The 16,044-nt window shown below is 32.3% G+C and overlaps 1 protein-coding gene across 2 annotated transcripts in view; it reads right to left on the reverse strand.

Moving 5' to 3' along the window:
* LOC145260567 (calcineurin-binding protein cabin-1-like) overlaps nucleotides 1-16,044 on the reverse strand; it is a 567,854-nt gene that overhangs the window by 428,959 nt on the left and 122,851 nt on the right. The gene's annotated exons all lie outside the window — the stretch shown is intronic.

Here is a 16,044-nt window from a genome sequence, read left to right on the forward strand (position 1 = left end):
CAGTTGGTTGATATTGTCAGGATGTGCCAGTGACAGCAATGACGGGAATTGAAACAAAGACGGTGTCGGTTGGCAGGCTCTTGGCGTCGGTGGCAAAGGAGGGGTAGTCTAGATAACTGCTACTGATATCGCTGGTGAGAAGTTGGTGGCAGTTGGCTGCTGCTGGCTTAAGCTGCTGGTATTAGGTGAGTCGGCGAGGAGCTGGCTGCTGCTGGTAATATTAAGTGAATCGGTGATGACTGGCTGCTGCTGCTGACGGGACAAACTTCACTTCTCGATGGCCTAGCGTGTTGTGTGCTTGTCAAAAAACCAGCTGTATTTATACCATTCCTGCGGATATAGTTGTAAACATGAATAGCTCCCAGCATTAATGTAACATTTTTGTTTTAGATTAGTGTTTGTTTTCATGTTTTAATTCATCTGTTTTGGGGGGGTACGTTTACTTGTCTGTATGAAATTGAAGCCGATAAAGTCATGGATGCATCTGAGTGGGAATTGTACTCTTATAGAGTTCCATAAGATAATTATTTGTGTCAATGTACGTGCGAGAGGGGCGTCAGCTGTGATGTTTATGCTTCAAATTTGATTCTTTTTTTTTATGGTTTCCTCTAGCGGTTTTCTTTGCTGTGATGATTTGCAAATTATAGCGCTGACGTAGGCATAGAAAGAAACAGGCTTTGATGTTATCATTTGCATTTGGTATGATCATTTAGTTTAAATTGATGAACAGGGTTCGTCTTAGCGTTGCCATCATTGCCACTGTCGCTGCTCCTGCTGAGTTCTGTTTTGTTTATGTAAATATGGAGGGATATGGGTTATAACACCTCCAACTGACCTCTTTACCCCAAACGCATGAGTTCTTTTTCATCTTTTATGAGCCAAATCTAGATTTTGAATGTTGGTAATTGCTGAGCACAATTTAATCCACAATTTACACACGCAATAAAAACAACATACATTTTTTAACAAGTGTCTTGTCGAACAGAAGTGCATGTTAGGTCTTGTGCTAATAAAATCATTCTTTGTCTCTTTTTGCAACGAGCTCAGTCACCATTCTCTGCTATGATCATTCGCATGTTTTTTCTGCCAGCATCTCTCGAATATATTTACTTTCATCAGAAATCAGAAACATCCATTTCTTCTCAGTTTACTTTTGCCAGAAAATAGAAATGTCAACTTTTTAAGATTTTTCCAAATTCTTAACCTTGAGCCTGTTAATGACTGTCATGACATTGCTGGTCTGTGAGGTACAATTATCAGTCGCTTTTAATATCTTGTCATTCATTTTCTAGCTAATCTCTTCTGATTAGACACGTGCACTCTATAGCATCATTGTTCCAATGGTTTTATCACGGTAACTAGCCAGACAACCCTGAGAGCCTTGGCATCCAAATATACTTTTTCTGAGTTCCCATCCATCTACATTGTCTTACACTTGTCACACACAAACTCATCTCCCAACATATCAATTGTCCTTCCATTGTCCTTCTTGTATACTCAATGCTTACAAGTACTACAAAAGATTTTGTTGTTTTTAACTCCCTTCCAATAAACTAGACAAGGAACTGTTCTCTTACTGAGGGCTTTCTAATACTGTAACCATGGATCATAAGTTTGATCTTGGTAACATTTATTCTTAGATCTTTACTTTCCATAACGTCTTTAACTTTAACATATAAACCTTCCACAGTTTACAGCCAAACACTGACTCATCAGCAACTGTTCAGGACAACCCACACAAAGCTCCTAAGACACAAGTGAAAAGTAACAGATTGCTTAAGTTTAACTTCAGTCTTTGACAGACTATGGATATTTACGTAGGGGTGCCTGCACATGAAAATTTTTTGGCAGGAGGTACACAATCTCCAACCACACCTCTCCTGAGTCAACATTGTTAAATATCAGTGGTAAGTTAAGTGTATGTACTGGACGACTGGAAACAAATGCCAAGATAAGCGGAAAGCACATATGGCACCTAGAATTCACAAATGGTTACCCATCTGGTACTAATCAGGCTCAACGTTGCTTAACTTCAGTGATCTGACAAGAACCGGTGTGTCAACGCAATTATGTCGTATATAAGTTTAACACGATTGTGCTGTATATAAGTTTAACTACTTTAAGAAAAATTGACTTGAGATCTTCAAAATAAAAAACTCTCTTCCTGATCTACATCAATTATCTCCCAAATCACGTCCTAAGATCATTTGTAGACGTTTATGCTGCTGACACTACTATCTATAGCGACATTTCAAAGGCCATAAATGACCAAGGTTTCTCTCATTTTCTCTCCTCTAGTCTTGAGCACATGGTACAATGGAGAAAGAGGTGGCTGGTTACTTTTAATGCATCTAAAAATCTAAAACCAATTCTATCCTTACATCATCAATGTTCTGATCCCCGTCTGGCATCAATTGAAATGAATGGCTCTAGTTTTGCAGAGGCTGCATGTTTTGACAAGCTTCTAGGTCTGACTTTACTCTTGATCAGAGATGGAACACATACATCAAATCTGTTGCCAAGGTCGCTGGAAAAATGGTGGGAACATTCTACCACTCCAGTAGATATCTCACTGCTGATGCAATTCTCTACCTATATAAGAGCCAAGTACATCCAAGGATGGAGTACTGTTGCCCCATCTGGGCAGGAGCTGTTCGGAGTACCTTACCATGCCTTGACAGAGTTCAAAATAGACTTCGTAGCCTAGTGCAACCTCTTTCCCACAGAAGAGACGTTGTGAGCCTCTCTCTACTTGTTATTTTCATGGAAAGTGCTCATTTAAGCTCCAATCTATGGTCGCCCCTCACCAAACTTTCACAAAAAACACTCGTCTAGCTGAAACCACTATCAATAATTTCCCACACTCTTTATCATAGATTCCATGAACAAGGTTTCTTTCTTAGAACTGCACACCTGTGGAATTAAAATTTCAGAGGTTTATCAATGCTGAGTGTGGGGGAGGGATAAATGAATTTCAAAATAATTTTATAATTTAATCCTCAATTGATCCTTGTCAGTATTTTTTCTCAACAAAAATGTTTTATTTAATTCTGAAACCTTTTTCAGAACCATGTCAATGTAACTGCATTCTTTTAAAGGTTACCTAGCGAATGTATTAATTTTTTTTCTTTTTTTTTTTTACACAAGTAATATGAATTTAAATAATATTTTGATGCTATCATAATGGTGCAGAGCAAAAATGGTGCAGGTGAATAATATGGTACCCCAAAAATGGTGCAGGTGAATAATATGGTACCCCAAAAATGGTGCAGGTGAATAATATGGTACCCAAAAATGGGGCAAGTGAATAAATAGGGAAAAGTTTAGTGTAAACATTCCAGAGTACATAAAGATGCACCTGAAGAAGTTTGGAGGTTACATGTGCCGAAACATAACATCCAAGATGAGAACAGTAGTTTAAATTATTCAAATAATATAACTATTTAGTCTGTTTTCATGTAAATAAAATCCATTTTTTTTTTTAGGTTTGAGGACTAGGTTCTCTCTTTATAGTTTTAAATAGGCTTTAATCCTATTAATATATTAGAATAAATATTTTACAATTTATTATTTTCAAGCAAATAAAATCAATTTTTTTTTTTTTTTGTTAGGAGAGAGAGGTTAGTTTCCCTTTCCTAAGGTAATGAACACACACAAACAAAAGGTTTCTCTTTTTGTTGTGTTTTTGTAGGTACGGGTAGTCAAAATTTTACAAACAATTATGATTAAATTCAATCCTTTTAGTACATATCAATACAAGAAAAGTAAAACAAAAAATACTGAAGATATCTTGTTTAGTTTTCAAGTTATGACCATTTTAATATTCACAAACATGGCATGAACACATTTAAATTACAATATGGCAACTGACAAAAAAAGTAACTGGTAAAACTATCATTAAAGATGCTTTCATCATTCCTAGTATAAGAAAGTTATAGGAAGTAAAGTAGAATTATATTTAATTCTTGGCCTTCATTTTTGATGTGTGAAAAGTGAACATTTTATCATTTACACTGATGGGCAATTTTTAAAGTATCATCAAATAAAACTGAATTAAATGAAAGCAAATACGAACATGCAATATAGTTCTATATATAATGATTATTATGCTTCTTTCTTTTTTTAAACAATTTCAGCTGCAATTTATTAGGTTGGTGCAAAAATAATGTTGTTTTCATTATTATAAAAGATACAGATGTGGAATTTTGCATGCTTAATCAATACATATTATAGAATATCATATCCAAATGTTAGCTTTTTATACCTTGTAATAATATCAAGAAAATGCAATAATTTTATGTAGTTTTTTTTCCACTTAATCATGGCAATGTATATAAGCAAACATGTTTAACAACAATTTAACTTTAATAGAAAAGTAAGAACTGCATGTTATCAAGAATAGAGTTCTTTATACAATTGGTATTTCTTTGTGATTTCGTTAAATTCTTTGCTGGCAACTGACTACATTCGTCCACATGAGACGATTACCTCAAAGCTCCAGTCAAACACATGCAGAGAAGAAATTTTTCCTACTTCTGACCTAGCCCATCTAAAGGCATTTATTTTTACCTTACACTTGTCTAAAATTTTCACCTGTCCTTCTTCACTGCTTGTGGCACAAATCACTTGGCCTAAATAAAAGTCATTGTCATAATATACTGCCACAAACTGTCCTTGTTTACTGAAGCTGTAATTTCCAAATAGTGCCTGATCAACTAAAGTGCTTTCTTCATCTGTTTCTTTCTGATTCTTCATTGTCTGGCAGTGTTTCATGGTCATTTATTAAGTCTATGCCATTCAAAAATGCTTTCAAGTGATTTGTCAATGACTCTAAGGGTCGGTCAAGTTTTAAATGTTCACATTTATTGCCAAGAACTATTTTCTGAAACCTAATTTCATCTTTCACGGCCTCAAGTTCCTGTTTCCTAGCACATGTTAACGTACATATATATATTTATGTGTGCATATATATATATATATATGTATATACATTAGGGCAGGTTGATTTTGGAACCCCGCTGAGGCAATGGTGATGATAGTTGGGGTTTGACATAGAAAAGACCTACACAAAATATTTTTCTCAAAATCGTTATCTTTGCTTGAGGAAATGACTTTAGAAGTTGAAAACTTGAAGTTATTAAAAGTTTTTCGGTGAATTGTTAAGAACGTTCCGTCATCCAAACAATCCGTACTGTTAAAAAAATGGAATCATTATTTAGAATATGTTTTAAACTACATTTTTAAATAATATGAGTGAGGATAATGAATTAATAAAATAAATATTAACTTTAAAGGCAAAATTATGTTTTTTTTAAATAATAGCGGCAAAAGTTCGCTTTTTCATTTCAGGAACATTTTTGGAGTGGGAACATTTTAGATTTCACTGTTGTAAACACACACTCATTATTTTCTATTGAAAATTAACGTTTGTTTATTATTTAATTTGAAAACATTACACTTTTTAGGCTTAATTATTTCGAAAGGAGAAACGAAAAAGACTTCTTTAAAATATACATTGATATTTCAAGTGTCTGCAGTGAATTTAAACATATTTGTTATATCATTTTTAATTTGTTTTTCTATTTAAGTTGGTGAAAAAATAATGGCATTTTTTTGATGTTCAAACGAAGGTCAAATTTGAATAGCCCCCCCCCCCCCCCAAGAACGAAAAACATAAAATGCTTGGAGCTTATGTTTTTGTAAACCGCTCATGAAAACTTTATTTTTCAGATCAATTAAAAAGCATTAACAATTACATAAGACAAAAAAAAAAAAAATGAACCACATATTTTTTTTAAAAAACTTTCTTATTCCAAATGGCCGCTTAAAGATTCCTACGCGATGTGATAAAGCACTTCACTACGCCCATTCGCATGCGAACATATCATGTAAGAAAAACACTACCAAAGGCAGTGAAATGACACAAAATATTCCCAAGGTCCAGGGGTTCATACCATGCAAATGGTACATTTGTGACGGGTTTGATTATCAGATTCATTGTCAGCAACTTCTAATACCTCTAAAAAAAACAAATTAGAGTAGCCGTGTTCTGTTGTAGCATAAGGTAACATTTACCAAAATTTTTATTAAAATATGGTAATACTCAAGTTTTATATTAAAAAAATACAATTTTATTTTACACATTCTTTACGAAACATAACCACGTAAATTTTCAAGTTTTTCTACTTAATAAAAAACACTTTGAAGAAAATTAGTGGCAAATTTTTAATTCTTTTATTTTTTAAGCAGTATTTTTCTTCTAAAATTATAGTTTCAAAATCAGATAACCCACAAAGGTTAATACGAGTAAATAAGGTACTTGTGCATCTATGTTATTGAGCTAAAACAACTTTATTATTTAGAAAGCCATTCTTAACATGGAGAGGATCGGAGGGTGTATTGTAACTATTCCATACTTTCACCTAACAATTTAATAAGCAAAAATATCATAAAAATTAAATTTAACTTGAAAATACTATTAAAATAGCATGGTAACAGATGCAGAAGCACTGTTTTTTCAAACTCTAAACACTCGTTTAAAATGGCACAACTACAGCAAGAATGAATCTCTTTATGAATAAAGGAGAGGCTAAAGTCTGCTAAAAATGTCTAAACACTACTATTAGCATTACAAGCATATGCTGTATTTTCGTGAACATCGGCAATATTACATAACTAATGTGCTTCAACAAGTCATATCTTTTTTATTTGGGAGTCAATTTTTAAAAGAATTACATTGATAGAAAGAGAATAAAATAAGCATTCCAATGATGTTAATTTATTTGTCTTTTATGATTTCAATATTTTTATGCTTCAAGTTAAAAATGAAAAAAAAAAAAAAACGGTAAAAAAATGATGGCAGCAAAATGAGAAACTATTTTTTCAATGTTTACATTTTATATGTTATGTTTGGATACATATGCGTGGGGTTAAATTTGATTGGATATGGCTGAAATTTTATAGGCCATATAAATAAAGAAGTCCATCTCTACTGATTTTTATTTTTACGACCACAGGAAGCAAAGTTACGACCGAGCACAGTTGAAGAATATTTCAAAATTGATAAGATAAATCGGCATATATCATCCATTTTCATAATAGTTTCAGAATTATTTTCATGTATAATATGTAAATATTTGATAATTATTAATTGTATGAAAATTTCTTTAAAATATTATCTTTTATAGAAATTAACAGATAAACGGCTCGCTAAGCGCTAATGCGAACATAATGCGCTGAGCTGACTAAAGTATGCTCTTAAAAATAGAAAACTGTTTTTCTGCTTTTGTCTTATTAATCATTTTTTATTCTGAGTTTGTCAATTTAAAAAAATTATTTTCAAGTTTTTCAAATTTCATTTCCAAACAATATGATATTGAAATAGGGTTATTTATGCCATTTTTTGCGTTTGCTTTTTTCTTTTCCACATTTCTTTTAAGAAGTTTTAACATTGCTCGTTTTGCATCCCATTCGTTTTGTTTTTCCCATCACGTTCGCGTTTTCTTTTTTTTGTTGTTGTTTTTCCGATTTTAAGAAATTTTAATATCGTTCGTTTGCACCACGTTTGCTTTTTTCCGATTTTTTAAAGAAGTTTTAACATTGTTATTACTTCGCTTATTCTTTTATTGTGGTTTACCCCCCACCCAACATACACACCTCTAAACACTCGGGCAACGCCAGGTACCCCCGCTAGTAACAAATAAATGGTAGTTGTGCACTTATGCTGCCATGCTGAAATAATAAAATTATTTAGAAACCCATTCTTAACATGGGGAAGGAAGGGTGTTTTGTTAACTATTGTGTACTTTCACCTAACAAATAAAAAAAGATATCATGAAACTTGAATTTATTTTTAACTCATTGTCAAGACCATTTTTTCGAATCTGTAAAACAAACCCTTTTTTTTTAAACTGAGAATATCTAAATAATTAAGCGATTCAATAAAGAATTTCATTGTAATGCATTTTGTAAATTTTTACCTTGTTTCCACTTTAACATTTTTCTTTAAAATGACTACTTTTTTTAGGTTTTCGGGTATGCTGAAAACAAATATCGCATTTAAATTTTCTGCAAATAAGTAGTTTTCCGGATATTAAGCAATATCATTTCTTATGTTATTGCTGGTAACCATCTTGCGTTTGTGCATAGTTTCTCGGGGTTGTGTTTGCGCACTCCAAGATGCCCACAAGCTATAACATGAAAAATGACATTGCTTAATTTCCTTAAAAGTACTTATTTGCAGAAAATTTAAATGCAATATTTGTTTTCGGCATACACTAAAACCTATAAAAGTAATCATTTTAAATGTTACGGTGGAAACAAGGTAAAAAAAATTACTGTTTTATTTCTTTGTTTACATAGTTGAAATTTCAGTAAAACAACAATAGAAATGACAAAAATTACCATCAACTGGTGAATATATAGTTGTTGCTTATCAGGATTCCTGGTACTGTGAAAGCTTTTTTTTTTTTTTTTTTTTTTTATTACATTTTCACCCCAAACAAGGCAAATTGCCACTTTGGTGTAGGGGGCTACTATCAGGGGCAACAACTACTGGGGTAATATGTAGGGATTTGGGCAGCAAGGTGTCGGTTCACGTTACACTTGAACTTCTGCACGTCAGTACTGTTGGGGAAGCAGGGACCTGGAATGGAATTCCAGAGTCTTGCGGTTCTGGGGAAGAAACTATTGGAGTAAAAAGATCTTTTACATCTAGGGACCTCTACAGTGTGGGGGTGGGATCTAGTAGCCTGTCGGGTTTGTCGAGGGTGCTCGCGTCGTGGGGGCACAAGTGATTGCAGTTCATCAGAGCATTCACCACTAAAATACTTGTAGAACAGGCAGAGGGATGCAACATTTCGTCGATGGGACAGAGGCTGAAGCTTAGATGCCAGTTCAGGGCCTATCAGATTTGCGACTCTCTTTTGAACCTTGTCAAGGAGCGAGAGACTAGTAGCAGATGCACCAGCCCAGATGTGGCAGCAATACTCCATACATGGGCGAATGGTGGCCTTATAGAGGTACAGGATACTTTCGGGTGTTAGTAATTTTCTAGCACGGTAGAGAGAGCCTACCTTTCTTGCAGCGGCCCTGGCAATGCCTTCAATGTAATTGTTCCAACTCATGTTTCCTGTGAACGTTAGGCCAAGGAGTTTGAAAGATGGACTCTCAGATAAAGGGTCGTTGGCCATTGCTATTGGTGGTAGAGAGGGTTTCTTGTAATTATTGAATGAAACTAGTTTAGTCTTGGCAGCATTGAACGCGACCAACCACTTTTGTCCCCATTCCACTACAGATTGGAGGTCTTCCTCTAGTGTTTCTGCCATTTCTTTAGAAATGTGTTCATTCGTCTTCCTGCCGTGTCTGCCATAGAGTGTAGTGTCATCAGCATATATACCCATCTCAGAGGCAATGTTGTCGGGGAGGTCATTTATGAATATCAGGAACAATAGAGGTCCAAGGATAGAACCCTGGGGCACTCCCGCATTTATATCATATTGTTTAGATGTGCGACCGTCGAGGACTACCTGGATTTTTCTCTTATCTAAGAAGGATTTAATTATGTTAAGTATTCTACCAGTGATACCGTAAGATCTAATCTTCCTGAGGAGACCCTCATGCCATACCCTGTCAAAAGCCTTAGATATATCTAGAGCTACCGCTCTGCCTTCCCCCGCTTTGTCCAGTGATTGGTATATACGTTCAGAGATCACGGTGAGGATGTCTGCTGTGGAACGGGCTTGTCTAAATCCATATTGTTTGTCAGTCAGTAGTTTAGCATCTGTAAGATGATGGACTAGAGCATGGTTAATTATGGTCTCAAATATTTTGGCAAAAAGTGGGAGGAGGCTAATGGGGCGATAATTTGATGGGTCTGTCCTTTCGCCAGAATTCTTGAATACTGGTACAACAGAAGCAGTTTTCCAACAGCCCGGAAAGCAAGCTTCATTAAGACATTTGTTGTAGAGTTTGGAGAGAACTGGAGCTACTTCGGCTGAGCACTTTTTTAATAGCACAGCTGGGATAAGATCGGGTCCACATGCTTTTGAGGTGTCAAGGTTTTTTATGATAGCATGCACCTGAGCAGGGGTGGTTTTCAGATCGTCTAGTGTGGCGTCTGTCCGCATAGGAAAGTCAGGTAGGGGGTGGTTGGAAGGGTCCAGTGTGGAGTTTGAGGCAAACCGACTGGCAAGCATGTTAGCCTTGTCGGTTGCTGAGGAGACAACCTCGTGATTGTTGGTTAGTGGGGGATTCATGTAGAGTACGATTTATGGTTGCATCTCAGAAAATAGTGGTATATTTTGGGACAGATAGAGAAGATTTACAAAATTGAAAATTGGACTGGTCCCAAAATGCATAAGTTCTAGTCAACTATGGGAATTTCCATCTTTTACAGAAATCCAAAGTATATATGAAAAATTTTCTTCAATTTATTTCTGAGATTAATTCATATCGACTCAATTTTTTTTTCTTTGTGGGGAGTAGTAAATACCGGTAATTAATACTCTTTAGGCATTCAATGGCTACACCCAGATTAAGCTCTTCTTTGGTGGGGAGGCAGGTAAATACCTACTCTCAATAAAGCTATATTTAAATACTACTATAATACTTAGTTTTGTTCATAAATAGGCACTCACTGTATGATATCATGTGCCAGTTTAAAAAAAAATTGAAATTTGTACATCTGAATTTATAATTCATGGCTTATAGTAAAGAGATACATCAGATTTGACTGCATAATCAGAAAGAACACAATTTTACATAAGAGTGCAAAGTTTCATGAGAATAGCTTGAAAAATAAATAAATGGTGGTGAAATTATCAAATTGAGGTCTGTAATTTAGCCCACTTTTTCTAAAGAAAATGTCCACGGAAAAGCCTAAATTTTGGCACTTAAAATTCTCATAACTTTTGAACTACTGATGGTATTTGCATAATTCAAACGGTTTTAAGCATCTTTTACATAGCTCTTTTCATGCTAGTTGATAAAATAACAATTATCTAAAAAGAAAAAAATCAACTTGTAATGCTACTACTATGCCTCTGATTTGGTCTGATCCTCTCTCTTCAATACATCTAATTCAACTCTACAAAGTTTTTCATTATTTCTTATAACTACACTTATTTTTTTACATATGAAACTGGAAGATAGCCTAAAACACTTTCCTTCAGTTATAATCCATTTATTTATTTTACTTTTCAGATTAGAATGTCAGTAAAAGCACAACATTCAGTTTTAACCCGTGGTTCACAAAATTTGCAGGTCCACCTTGTCATTTGGATGAAACAGCACCCCCCAACTTCACGACAAGTCATCCAGTTTAGTTATTTCCTTGAAAACAGTTATCCCCACTTAAAAAAAATAGTGAGATTTCTAAGTTAATTGCTAAAGAATTAATTAATATTTGGCAAGCAGTTAATCCACAATTGCCCTTGTTAAGGGAACGTTATATAGGACAGAAGGTCAATATATTTTGCTATAAGAGGACCAAACATATTGACAGGAAATCTCTTGCAACAATCAAAGTGAAAAGAATGAAGGAACTGCTAAACAGACTGTTTGATATATCTTCTTGTAGCTGTAAACTTCCTGTCTTGAGATGTGATGACTTTGCAGTAGTGCAAGACAGAAATTATCAAACAAGGCACATAATCTGCACTTATCCTAACAAAGAGATAAAATTAATCCTATAGAACCAACAGCAGTATATTTTTAATATGATTCAGAGAACAAAACAGTTAACTGAAATCCAAATTACTGTTTTAAACAGTTCAAAATATAGTGCTTTTGCACTGTTTTTGGAAAATATCATAATATCAATGATAAACTCAGATGAATTTGATGTGATAGAAGAGGGCATTCAAACGATTTTGCCCATTAGGTAAATAAATATTTATCTGTTAAATTTTATTAGTTTCCTCAATTTACCCAAACAGTAGCCAGTTTTATTTATATTACATCACAAAAATATTTTTAAAAAATAAGTGTTTTCAAATAATTGTTTTTTTGTGTTGTTTTTTCCCAGAAATAGTGAACAACTAAAAAAAAAAAAGATTGAAAAAGATTACTGCTATCAATTTTGCAATAGTCAAATTTGATTGATTTTCCTCAAAAAGTTGTATATGGGCAGGAAGCAAGGCATAGATACATTATTACAAAGTCATTGTGCCTGTAAATTAGAGCTTCATTTTCCTCGAAAGGAAATTATACAGAACAAGTTAATTCTATTATAACAGTTTATTATTACGTTTAATAAAAAATTAAAATACATGGTTCTATAACTTGTATAAAGTTGTTATATTGTGTAATACATCTTCACGTCTTTTTGAATTGTGAAATTTAAGACTTCTTTATTTAGCCATTTTTTCCATTTTTTGTTTAATCAATGCAGTAAAAGTTGATATTTTGTTAGTTGTGATTCATAATTATAATTCATATATTTATTTTTCTTTCAATGTATTTCATATAAAAATATCAATTTTAATTTAATTTTTTATATAAATAGTGAAATTTCAAAGTCAGTGTTGTGTAAAATGCTATGAAAATGAATGATTTCTCAGCATTTTTTCCCAGGTGCTCAATTTTCTGTTCAAGATAGGAATCTAATTTTTGGTATCGGTTCTTATCATATCAAATCCCAACAATCATCACCAGTGCCATGTTGATTTCCTGAAAAAAGTTGCAAATCAACCTGCCCTAATGTAGCATGTGTGACATTCTCTTCACTGAAACACGGCCCATTATGTCCCTTCGCCTTCTCAATGATGAGATTTTTTTCTCTTAGCTAATTTCCTTGCATTTTTCTCTTTTTGTTTCCTCTGAATTATATCTAATAGACAAACTGTTTAAAATGAGGGTTCTTATGCACTTTTGATACCACGCTATTTTTAAATAGTTTTTTCAGGTTAAATTTAAGTTTCACAATATCTTCTTTTTTTTTTTAATAAATTGTTAGGTGGAAGCACGGAATAGTTATAAAACACCCTCCCCTCCTCATGTCAAGAATGGCTTTCAAAATAACATTATTTCAGCACAGTATCAAAAGTGCACTAGTACCATAATGAGTAGAAATTAACAATTTGTATTTCTTATAAAATTGTTTGGTAGAAAATACAGACTAGTTAAAAAATAAACAAAACACTCTCCTCCATGTGTTAAGAATGGCTTTCTAAATACTAACATACATAAGTACTATCGCTTCTTTTTTTTTTTTTTATTGTTGTATCATTTATTTTTTGTATTGCTTATTAAATTGGGTCAATGCGCACTAGTTGTCCAACCTGCAAAGGGTGTTTATTCCGAAAACTGTTCTTAACATGGGGAGGTTGGGGGTGTTTATTCCAAAAGGCATTTTCTTATTCTCAACCTCCCCATGTTAAGAACACGTTCCAGAATAAAGACTCTTTGCAGGTGGGACAACCAGTGCACCTTAAATTGTTAGATGAAAGTACAGACTAGTTAAAAAAAAAATAAAATAAAAATTAAAAAAAAAAAAACACACACTCTCCACTCTCAATGTGAATTTTTTGTTATTGTTTTTATATAAAACTCGTTTTTATAGTTTTGTTTGCATTCTGTTTTCATTCTAACAAATAACTGTCAAGCCAGCTGCTTGACAGTTTTTTCTTGGCCGTTAGTTTTAAATATTATCAGGAATTAAGAAGTATGGCGTATTTGTTTGAAGCATTGTTAGAGAATAAAAGGTATTTTTAGAAGGCTAGAACGATGCATTGTTCTAGCCTTCTAAAAATACCTTTTATCAGGAATTATTTAACTTTAATTAAATTTAAAGCACTTTTAAATCTTATGATAAATAAGTGGTTTGATTTACAAAACCTTAGGAATTTTTTTTCACTTTATAACAAAACAAAAAAAATCCAGAATATTGTTCAGTTGTTTACATTACACGTCAAACACGTGCTAACCCGACATGTTGCACAATATTTCTGAATATTAAAAATATTCAAACATAACTTTTACAAATTAATGTACAAAAATAGTTTCTTATCACTAATATTGAAATTGAGGCATTATAGGTATTTGGCGAAAGACCAAACAACTTGCTAATCTTCTGTATTCATGTTTCATTCAGTTTTGTTCAAAACGCTGTGGATATGGGTATTTTCTTTTGTTCAGCGCATTTATGTGAATAAAGCTAGGTACAATTTTTTAGCACCATTTGATAGAAAATTGAATGACCTTTAATCTGATATCACATTTGTCAAGGTTATTATGAATAGTTAATTCACCAGTAGCAAATTAAATGAAAATAAATTTGGAAAACGAATTACATTTCTTTTTTTAAATTTGTGACAATTTTTACATGAAAATAATGATCATTCTTTGCTTAATTTGGTGCTATTTTTAGTTTTTTTTATTGGTTGAATGGTGGAAATGTGCAAGAGTTTTAAATAAGGTGTATGATTTTCTTGACAACGTAAAAATTACAAGCTAGCGTTCCATGTCACAATTTTATCATGTTTGTTGGTGTCATGAAAATAAATCAGTAAAATCAAATTTTTATTCAACAAATACAAAACGAACACAAAAGATTAAGATTTACTGTTTTATGCAAAATATATTTTTTTATCCAGATGCGAATTCAAACAAATGAGATACATGCTGGTAAAGATAACCGAAATTTGGCCATTTTTAGGAATTCCATTCAATTTTTCTTGTACCTAGTTTTTGTTTATTTTTTAGAGGGAGGTATTCAGTTGTTACCAATATTTAAGGTATAGTTATTTGGGGTTTTTTGTGAGAGATGGGTGTTGCTGGTAGCATGTTAAAGTTTTGTAGGACACCCAAACTTAGGGTTAGTTGTAAGGTTAAGGGAGAATTGTCTTCCAAGACAACAGAGATATTAGAAAATATATATATATATATGTATGTATACGCTGAAGAAGACCGAAGGATCAGTCGAAAATTATGTACTTGTAAAAAATGTTTAATTTTTTTCATATTTTGAATTCCTGAATGTCACCAATAGAAAAACGAATAAAGAAAAATTACAAACTTTTATACTTTTTGTATTCATTAATATATATATATATATATATATATATATATATATATATAAAATAATAATTTTCCTTGGATTTTACTTGTGCAAATGGAAACTCATTTAACTTTCTTGAAGTTATATATTTGGATTTTACTGTCACTGGATTATTTATCTTCCACTAGACTCACGTGTAATCACCTTTTTCTTCACCATATTCCCTCTGCTTCACTTTTTGTTATCAAGTAAGATCTTTGACTTACTTGTTGTTTCATCAAATACTTTGCATGCAAAATCCGATCCCGCATTTTGCTAATTCCTACCCTCTGATAAGAAGGAAAATATTTCTTCGAAACTCCGCGGATTAAGGACTATCCACTTATCTAGTGTTTCCTTTTCAGATTAAATATGTTTTTAACTCATTTCAAAGTGTTTTTTTTAAATGTTAAATTAACTGCTTGCTCGTATATATATTTTTTCTTTTTTTTTTTAAAATAATCAAGCATTACTAAATTATGTAAATAATCAAGCATTACTAAATTATTTCAATAATCAAGCATTACTAAATTATTTCAATAATCAAGCATTACTAAATTATGTAAATAATCAAGCATTACTAAATTATTTTAATAATCAAGCATTACTAAATTATTTTAATAATCAAGCATTACTAAATTATGTAAATAATCAAGCATTACTAAATTATTTCAATAATCAAGCATTACTAAATTATATAAATAATCAAGCATTACTAAATTATATAAATAATCAAGCATTACTAAATTATTTAAATAATCAAGCATTACTAAATTATTTTAATAATCAAGCATTACTAAATTATATAAATAATCAAGCATTACTAAATTATTTCAATAATCAAGCATTACTAAATTATATAAATAATCAAGCATTACTAAATTATTTCAATAATCAAGCATTACTAAATTATTTTAATAATCAAGCATTACTAAATTATATAAATAATCAAGCATTACTAAATTATATAAATAATCAAGCATTACTAAATTATATAAATAATCAAG

This window comes from Euprymna scolopes, chromosome 36 (genome assembly GCF_053919585.1).
Source record: "Euprymna scolopes isolate OS-2025 chromosome 36, ASM5391958v1, whole genome shotgun sequence".
NCBI classification, from domain to species: Eukaryota; Metazoa; Mollusca; class Cephalopoda; order Sepiida; family Sepiolidae; genus Euprymna; species Euprymna scolopes.